Genomic DNA, 10,585 nt, shown 5'->3' on the forward strand with positions numbered 1-10,585 from the left:
TTTTCAAATCCTAAAATTTTTTTCAAGAACATTTTTATTTTTTTAATCACCAAATAATGCTAGTTTTTCATAAATACAGAATAAATTAATTTTAAAAATTTAAACTTTTTAAATTTTTGTTTATTGGATATTTTTTAAAATCTTTATTTTTAAACTTTTTGGTAAAAAGATTATTTTTTAGTTTCAAAATTTAAAAATAAAAAGTTTTCATCTTTTTTTTTGTCTTCCGAATATTGCAGGACTTTATTTTATTTTTTAATTTTCAATAAAAAAATTTAATTTTTAAATTTAAAAATTCATAAAAATGAAAAATTTTGTATTTTGAAATCCTAAATTTTTTTTCAAGAACATTTTTATTTTTTTTAATCACCAAATAATGCTAGTTTTTCATAAATACAGAATAAATTAATTTTAAAAATTTAAACTTTTTAAATTTTTGTTTATTGGATATTTTTTAAAATCTTTATTTTTCAACTTTTTGGTAAAAAGATTAATTTTTAGTTTCAAAATTTAAAAATAAAAAGTTTTCATCTTTTTTTTGTCTTCCCAATATTGCTGGACTTTATTTTATTTTTAATTTCAAAAAAAATTTAATTTTTAAATTTAAAAATTTATAAAAATTAAAAATTTTGTCTTTTAAAATTCTAAATTTTTTTAAAAACTTTTTTTATTTTTTTATCACCGAATAATGCTATTTTTCATATATAGATAAATTAATTTTAAAAATTTAAACTTTTTAAATTTTTGTTTATTGGATATTTTTAAAATCTTTATTTTTCAACTTTTTTGGTAAAAAGATTATTTTTTAAGTTTCAAAATTTAAAAATAAAAGTTTTCATCTTTTTTTTGTCTTCCTAATATTGCAAGACTTTATTTTATTTTTTAATTTTTAATAAAAAAATTTAATTTTTAAATTTAAAAATTCATAAAATGGAAAAGTTTTGTCTTTTCAAATCCAAATTTTTTTAAGAACATTTTTTATTTTTTTAATCACCGGATAATGCTATTTTTTCATAAATACAGAATAAATTAATTTTAAAAATTTAAACTTTTAAATTTTTGTTTATTGGATATTTTTTAAAATCTTTATTTTTCAACTTTTTGGTAAAAAGATTATTTTTAGTTTCAAAATTTAAAAATAAAAAGTTTTCATCTTTTTTTTGTCTTCCTAATATTGCAGGACTTATTTATTTTTTAATTTTCAATAAAAATATTTAATTTTTTAAATTTAAAAAATTCATAAAAATGAAAAATTTTGTCTTTTCGAATCCTAAATTTTTTTTCAAAAATATTTTTTATTTTTTAATCACCAGATAATGCTATTTTTCGTAATACAGAATAAATTAATTTTAAAAATTTAAACTTTTTAAATTTTGTTTATTGGATATTTTTTAAAAACTTTATTTTTCAACTTTTTGGTAAAAAGATTATTTTTTTAGTTTTAAAAATTTAAAAAAAAAATTTCTTCTTTTTTTTGTCTCCTAATATTGCTGGACTTTCTTTTATTTTTTAATTTTCAATAAAAATATTTAATTGTTAAATTAAAAAATTCATAAAATGAAAATTTTGTCTTTTAAAATCCTAAATTTTTTTCAAGAACATTTTTATATTTTTAATCACCGGATAATGCTATTTTATCATTACAGAATAAATTAATTTAAAAATTTAACTTTTTAAATTTTTGTTTATTGAATATTTTTTAAAATCTTTATTCTTTAACTTTTGGTAAAAAGATTATTTTTTATTTTCAAAATTTAAAAAAAAAATTTTCATTTTTTTGTCTTCCCAATATTGCTGGACTTTATTTTATTTTTTAATTTTCAATAAAAAAATTTAATTTTTAAATTTAAAAATTCATAAAAATAAAAATTTTTATTTTAAATCCTAAATTTTTTTTCAAGAACATTTTTTTATTTTTTTAATCACCGGATAATGCTATTTTTTCATAAATACAGAATAAATTAATTTTAAAAATTTAAACTTTTTAAATTTTTGTTTATTGGATATTTTTTAAAATCTTTATTTTTACACTTTTTGGTAAAAAGATTATTTTTTTAGTTTCAAAATTTAAAAATAAAAAGTTTTTATCTTTTTTTTGTCTTCCCAATATTGCTGGACTTTATTTTATTTTTTAATTTTCAATAAAAAATTTAATTTTTAAATTTAAAAATTCATAAAAATAAAAAATTTTGTCTTTTCAAATCCTAAATTTTTTTCAATAATATTTTTTATTTTTTAATCACCGGATAATGCTATTTTTCATAAATACAGAATAAATTAATTTTAAAAATTTAAACTTTTTAAATTTTTGTTTATTGGATATTTTTTAAAATCTTTATTTTTCAACTTTTTGGTAAAAATATTATTTTTTAGTTTCAAAATTTAAAAATAAAAAGCTTTCATCTTTTTTTTGTCTTCCCAATATTGCTGGACTTTATTTTATTTTTAATTTCAAAAAAAATTAATTTTTAAATTTAAAAATTCATAAAAATAAAAAATTTTGTCTTTTCAAATCCTAAATTTTTTTTCAAAAACATTTTTTATTTTTTTATCACCGGATAATGCTATTTTTCATAAATATAGAATAAATTAATTTTAAAAATTTAAACTTTTTAAATTTTTGTTTATTGGATATTTTTAAAATCTTTATTTTTCAACTTTTTGGTAAAAAGATTATTTTTTTAGTTTCAAAATTTAAAAATAAAAAGTTTTCATCTTTTTTTTGTCTTCCTAATATTGCAAGACTTTATTTTATTTTTTAATTTTCAATAAAAAAATTTAATTTTTAAATTTAAAAATTCATAAAAATGAAAAATTTTGTCTTTTCAAATCCTAAATTTTTTTAAGAACATTTTTATATTTTTTAATCACCGGATAATGCTATTTTTTCATAAATACAGAATAAATTAATTTTAAAAATTTAAACTTTTTAAATTTTGTTTATTGGATATTTTTTAAAATCTTTATTTTTCAACTTTTTGGTAAAAAGATTATTTTTTTAGTTTCAAAATTTAAAAATAAAAAGTTTTCATCTTTTTTTTGTCTTCCTAATATTGCTGGACTTTATTTTATTTTTTAATTTTCAATAAAAAATTTAATTTTTAAATTTAAAAATTCATAAAAATGAAAATTTTGTCTTTTCAAATCCTAAATTTTTTTTCAAAAATATTTTTTTATTTTTTTAATCACCGGATAATGCTATTTTTTCATAAATACAGAATAAATTAATTTTAAAAATTTAAACTTTTTAAATTTTTGTTTATTGGATATTTTTTAAAATCTTTATTTTTCAACTTTTTGGTAAAAAGATTATTTTTTAGTTTCAAAATTTAAAAATAAAAGTTTTCATCTTTTTTTGTCTTCCTAATATTGCAGGACTTTATTTTATTTTTAATTTTCATAAAAAAATTTAATTTTAAATTTTAAAATTCATAAAAATGAAAATTTGTCTTTTAAAATCCTAAATTTTTTTCAAGAACATTTTTATATTTTTAATCACCGGATAATGCTATTTTTTCATAAATACAGAATAAATTAATTTAAAAATTTAAACTTTTTAAATTTTTGTTTATTGAATATTTTTTAAAATCTTTATTTTTAAACTTTTTGGTAAAAAGATTATTTTTTAATTTCAAAATTTAAAATAAAAATTTTTCATTTTTTTGTCTTCCTAATATTGCAGGACTTTATTTTATTTTTTAATTTTCAATAAAAAATTTAATTTTTAAATTTAAAAATTCATAAAAATGAAAAATTTTGTATTTTCAAATCCTAAATTTTTTTTTCAAGAACATTTTTTTATTTTTTTAATCACCAGATAATGCTATTTTTTCATAAATACAGAATAAATTAATTTTAAAAATTTAAACTTTTTAAATTTTGTTTATTGGATATTTTTTAAAATCTTTATTTTTACACTTTTTGGTAAAAAGATTATTTTTTTAGTTTCAAAATTTAAAAATAAAAAGTTTTTATCTTTTTTTTGTCTTCCCAATATTGCTGGACTTTATTTTATTTTTTAATTTTCAATAAAAAATTTAATTTTTAAATTTAAAATTCATAAAAATAAAAAATTTTGTCCTTTCAAATCCTAAATTTTTTTCAATAATATTTTTTATTTTTTTAATCACCGGATAATGCTATTTTTTCATAAATACAGAATAAATTAATTTTAAAAATTTAAACTTTTTAAATTTTTGTTTATTGGATATTTTTTAAAATCTTTATTTTTCAACTTTTTGGTAAAAATATTATTTTTTAGTTTCAAAATTTAAAAATAAAAGTTTTCATCTTTTTTTTGTCTTCCCAATATTGCTGGACTTTATTTTATTTTTAATTTCAAAAAAAAATTTAATTTTTAAATTTAAAAATTCATAAAAATAAAAAATTTTGTCTTTTCAAATCCTAAATTTTTTTAAAAACATTTTTTTATTTTTTTTATCACCGAATAATGCTATTTTTTCATAAATATAGAATAAATTAATTTTAAAAATTTAAACTTTTTAAATTTTGTTTATTGGATATTTTTTAAAATCTTTATTTTTCAACTTTTTGGTAAAAAGATTATTTTTTTAGTTTCAAAATTTAAAAATAAAAAGTTTTCATCTTTTTTTGTCTTCCTAATATTGCAAGACTTTATTTTATTTTTTAATTTTCAATAAAAAAATTTAATTTTTAAATTTAAAAATTCATAAAAATGAAAAATTTTGTCTTTTCAAATCCTAAATTTTTTTAAGAACATTTTTATATTTTTTAATCACCGGATAATGCTATTTTTTCATAAATACAGAATAAATTAATTTTAAAAATTTAAACTTTTTAAATTTTTGTTTATTGGATATTTTTAAAATCTTATTTTTCAACTTTTTGGTAAAAAGATTATTTTTTTAGTTTCAAAATTTAAAAATAAAAAGTTTTCATCTTTTTTTTGTCTTCCTAATATTGCAGGACTTTATTTTATTTTTTAATTTTCAATAAAAAATTTAATTTTTAAATTTAAAAATTCATAAAAATGAAAATTTTGTCTTTTCAAATCCTAAATTTTTTTCAAGAATATTTTTTTATTTTTTTAATCACCGGATAATGCTATTTTTTCATAAATACAGAATAAATTAATTTTAAAAATTTAAACTTTTTAAATTTTTGTTTATTGGATATTTTTTAAAATCTTTATTTTTCAACTTTTTGGTAAAAAGATTATTTTTTTAGTTTCAAAATTTAAAAATAAAAAGTTTTCATCTTTTTTTTGTCTTCCTAATATTGCAGGACTTTATTTTATTTTTTAATTTTCAATAAAAAAATTTAATTTTTAAATTTAAAAATTCATAAAAATGAAAATTTTGTCTTTTCAAATCCTAAATTTTTTTCAAGAACATTTTTATATTTTTCATCACCGGATAATGCTATTTTATCATAAATACAGAATAAATTAATTTAAAAATTTAAACTTTTTAAATTTTTGTTTATTGAATATTTTTTAAAATCTTTATTCTTTAACTTTTTGGTAAATAGATTATTTTTTAATTTCAAAATTTAAAATAAAATTTTTCATTTTTTTGTCTTCCTAATATTGCAGGACTTTATTTTATTTTTTAATTTTCAATAAAAAAATTTAATTTTTAAATTTAAAAATTCATAAAAATGAAAAATTTTGTCTTTTCAAATCCTAAATTTTTTTTCAAGAACATTTTTTTATTTTTTTAATCACCGAATAATGCTATTTTTTCATAAATACAGAATAAATTAATTTTAAAAATTTAAACTTTTTAAATTTTTGTTTATTGGATATTTTTTAAAATCTTTATTTTTACACTTTTTGGTAAAAAGATTATTTTTTTAGTTTCAAAATTTAAAAATAAAAAGTTTTCATCTTTTTTTGTCTTCCCAATATTGCTGGACTTTATTTTATTTTTAATTTCAATAAAAAAATTTAATTTTTAAATTTAAAAATTCATAAAAATAAAAATTTTGTCTTTTCAAATCCTAAATTTTTTTCAAGAATATTTTTTTATTTTTTTAATCACCGGATAATGCTATTTTTCATAAATACAGAATAAATTAATTTTAAAAATTTAAACTTTTTAAATTTTTGTTTATTGGATATTTTTTAAAATCTTTATTTTTCAACTTTTTGGTAAAAAGATTATTTTTTTAGTTTCAAAATTTAAAAATAAAAAGTTTTCATCTTTTTTTTGTCTTCCTAATATTGCAGGACTTTATTTTATTTTTTAATTTTCAATAAAAAATTTAATTTTTAAATTTAAAAATTCATAAAAATGAAAAATTTTGTCTTTTCAAATCCTAAATTTTTTTTCAAGAACATTTTTTTATTTTTTTAATCACCGGATAATGCTATTTTTTCATAAATACAGAATAAATTAATTTTAAAAATTTAAACTTTTTAAATTTTTGTTTATTGTATATTTTTTAAAATCTTTATTTTTACACTTTTTGGTAAAAAGATTATTTTTTAGTTTCAAAATTTAAAAATAAAAGTTTTCATCTTTTTTTGCTTTCCTAATATTGCTGGACTTTATTTTTTTTTAATTTCAATAAAAAAAATTTAATTTTTAAATTTAAAAATTCATAAAATGAAAAGTTTTGTCTTTTCAAATCCTAAATTTTTTTTCAAGAATATTTTTTATTTTTTTAATCACCGAATAATGCTATTTTTTCATAAATACAGAATAAATTAATTTTAAAAATTTAAACTTTTTAAATTTTTGTTTATTGGATATTTTTTAAAATCTTTATTTTTACACTTTTTGGTAAAAAGATTATTTTTTTAGTTTCAAAATTTAAAATAAAAAGTTTTCATCTTTTTTTGTCTTCCCAATATTGTTGGACTTTATTTTATTTTTAATTTCAATAAAAAAATTTAATTTTTAAATTTAAAAATTCATAAAAATAAAAAATTATCTTTTCAAATCCTAAATTTTTTTTAAAAATATTTTTATATTTTTTTATCACCGGATAATGCTATTTTTTCATAATACAGAATAAATTAATTTAAAAAATTTAAATTTTTTAAATTTTTGTTTATTGGATATTTTTTAAAAATCTTTATTTTTACACTTTTTGGTAAAAAGATTATTTTTTTAGTTTCAAAATTTAAAAATAAAAATTTTCATCTTTTTTTTTTGTCTTCCTAATATTGCAGGACTGGTCGTGTAATGTAGCTCCGTCTCAGCTTCATCCGAACTCCTGGGGCTTTATTAAGATTTTTCAGCTTCTTTGCCAAGAATTGGATGTTACCCCTTCTCAAACTCTTTTCCTTTATTTATTTGTTTTAACTAAGCCCGGGATTTCTTCAAAAAAGAAATCCTCGTGGATTTCTTTTAGATCTGCACAAGGACATAAGGTTTTTACCATGTATGACGAGTCCTTTAGGGACTTCAAGAATTATTTCTTCAAGGTTCGAGCTATTGAGGGAGCTCGCCCCTTTTTTCTGGAAGCGAATGGTGAGCCATCCTTCCCTCTACATTGGCTGCAGAATGTAGTAGTATCCCGATATACGTGGGAACTTCTCGACGAGATTGAGCAGGCTTTTGTAACAGTTTTGGAGGACCTTTGGGGGGAACCTCCTCACCTGGATACTAAAAAATCTTTGTGGGACCCCTCCCTCGTCTGAGCTGCATTGGGTATTACATGATATGTATTGTTTCTTGTTTTTGCTTTCTCCTTCTTTCCCGGTCTGTAAAACTGTTGTTTTTCATTTTTCAGAGATGGCCAAGAATAATGATGCGATGAAAGCCTTCAAAAAGGCAAGAAAGGCTACTGCAGCTCAAAACACCTCGACCCGGGCAGATGGGGAAGGGTCCTCTCAGGCCTCATCGAAGCCGTCTGTGCCGAGTTCCCCTGGCCCGAGGAGAATGATCCCTACTCCTCGGGTTCGTTTAGTGGATCCTCCACAGTCTTCTACTACTGCTGTGGTTTCTTCTACGGTCATCCCTCCTTCCAAAAGACCTCGAACCATTGAACCCTTCAATCTGGATGCGCCTGATTTTGACCCCATTGGATTTGTCGACTAGCAGATTGGTCCTTATGGTGCCCTCTCTATGGATGATGTTTCTCTCCTTCATCACTTAGATTTTATAACTCAAAGTAGCATTAAGATGGCACATATGGGAGCTGCCCTATACCGAGCTGCCCAAAATCTTCCCCTTCATGCCACCAAGGCCTTTATGGAGGAAGCTAAGCGAGAGTTCGACTAGATAAAGGGTCTGAAGGAGGAGCTCGAAGTGAAGGTGACCAAACTGGAGAAGGAGCTGGAGGGAGAGAAGGCTAGCTCCCTTGCCTTGGTGACTTTTGTGAGGTTGGCTGAGGACACGGCATTGAGACACAAAGAAAGCTACGTCTCGACCTACCGGAAAGTGATGCGTCTCAGGAAGGAGTTAGAGTCGGCCCGGGTTGATTATTCCGAGCTCCAGGGGTCACCTTGTAGGCAGTGTAAATGCTGCTTATGAGAACCTGAAGGTGCAGGTTCGGGTTCTTGCCCCGGAGGTCAACCTTGCTTTATTCAGTTTGGATAATGTTGTGAAGGATGACAAGATTGTCCCTGACGATCCTGATGATGATAATGTTGAGCCTCCCTCTGAGCCTGCCGCCAAAGCTTCTGTTGTGCCGACTTCTTCAGCTCATTCCTCTGAGGTCGTTCATCCCGAGTTAAATCCCGATTGCCGAATCTTGAATAGGGATGACAGGACGGTGGATGCAGTGCCTCTCTAGACTCGCCCTACTTCACCCTGTGTTGATGCTGCCGAGAAGCCTTCGGATGTTAACTGAATTTTCTAATTGCTTGTGTAGATAGCCTGGCTTGTGGGCTTTTAAATTTATTTTGTAAATGATGTTTGCTGACTGTTGACACTCTTTTAGTTGCTTGTTTAGCAACTTTATTTTAAAAAACAAAGTAGTTTCCAAGCTTTTGGGACTGATTTTGGTGGCCTCTGAAGCTTGCTATTATTATAACTAGTAGTTTTTATATCATGTCTGTCTGCACTCGTCTTGGTACCTTTCTAGGTTTTGGGAGTGTTGGAACTTTTCGTTGTCTGACCTCTTTGGATTGGCTTGATTCTTTTACCTGATGTTATTTCCAGCAATTCGTTTTGTTTAGATTTTGTTCAGGTCTTTATTAGGAATTACTTTGTATAACGCTGAGGTTGCCGATTTCGTCATGTTGGTTTTGTCCAAGTTGTTGTTAGTAACCCTCTTTTTTGGACCTTGTTTAGGTCTCTTTCAGGGATTACTTTTGTAGCTTTATGTTTTGGCCGACTTCATCATGTCGTTCTCTTCTAAGTTATTTTTGTAATCCTCTTTCTTGGACCTTGTTCAGGTCTCTTTCAAGGATTACTTTTATAACTTTTATGTTTTGGGCCGACTTCATCACGTCGGGCCCTTCTAAGTTATTTTGTAATCCTCTTTCTTGGACCTTGTTCAGGTCTCTTTCAGGGATTACTTTTATAACTTTTATGCTTTGGGCCGACTTCATCACGTCGGGCCCTTCTAAGTTATAGTAATCCTCTTTTATAGGGTTGGCCAGACTTCTTTCCAGGGATTTACTTATAACTTTGGTTATTGCGACTGGTCCGACTTCTTTACTTCGACCAGTCTTTAAGTTATTTTTTAGCAATCCATTTTATTAGGACCTCGTCAAGTCCTTTCTATGGATCACTTTCTATAACTTCTTGTATTATTCTATTTTCATCTTTGCCGATTTTGTAGAGATTGGGTTTGACCCTCGTCTGGTCGACGTTCTAATGAATTTGGTTTTCATCTTTGGTCTTTATCGTGATCATGTAGTGAATTTGATTTTCACTTTCTGCCGATCTGTAGCTTTATAATCGGACGATGAATATTTCAGATTAATGCAGCTTGAGCATTTGTAGAAGATCTGAACAGATTTTATTCAAAAGAAAATGCAAATATATACATGTGGGAGTTTTATCCCTCTAAGTCGGGTGATTTGTAGGTCTTGGCTTGGCACCTCATTAAAAACCTTTTCAGGAAAAAGAGTGCATCTTATCCTAAGATCCTTTATCATCCCTAACTGTAGTACCTTCTCAAGTTGCAGGCGTGCCATGACCTAGGAAGCTCTCGTCCATCGAGTTCGGACAGTCTGTAGTAGCCCTTTCCATGTACTTCTATGACTCGGTAGGGTTCTTTCCAGTTTGCTGCCAGCTTTCCTTCTCCAGATCGAGTTGTTCCGATATCATTTTGGATTAGGATGAGGTCATTCTCAGGAAAAGCTCACTGTACTACCTTTTGATTGTATCTTGAAGCCATTCGTCATTTAATGCTTCTTCCCTGATCCGAGCTCTTTCTCGGACTTCCGGAAGTAGGTCGAGTTCTTCCTTTTGAAGTTGGGAGTTGGCTTCTTCACTATAGTGAATCACTCTAGGCGACCTTTCTTCAATCTTCACTGGGATCATTGCCTCCATTCTGTACGCTAATCGAAAGGGTGATTCCTTTGTGGTGGAATGTGGCATTGTTCGATATGCCCATAGGACTTGTGGGAGCTCCTCGGCTCAGGCTCCCTTTGCGTCCTATAATCTCCGTTTCAGCCCAGCCAGTATGACTTTGTTGGCAG

This window comes from Arachis stenosperma, chromosome 8, assembly GCF_014773155.1.
Source record: "Arachis stenosperma cultivar V10309 chromosome 8, arast.V10309.gnm1.PFL2, whole genome shotgun sequence".
NCBI lineage: Eukaryota > Viridiplantae > Streptophyta > Magnoliopsida > Fabales > Fabaceae > Arachis > Arachis stenosperma.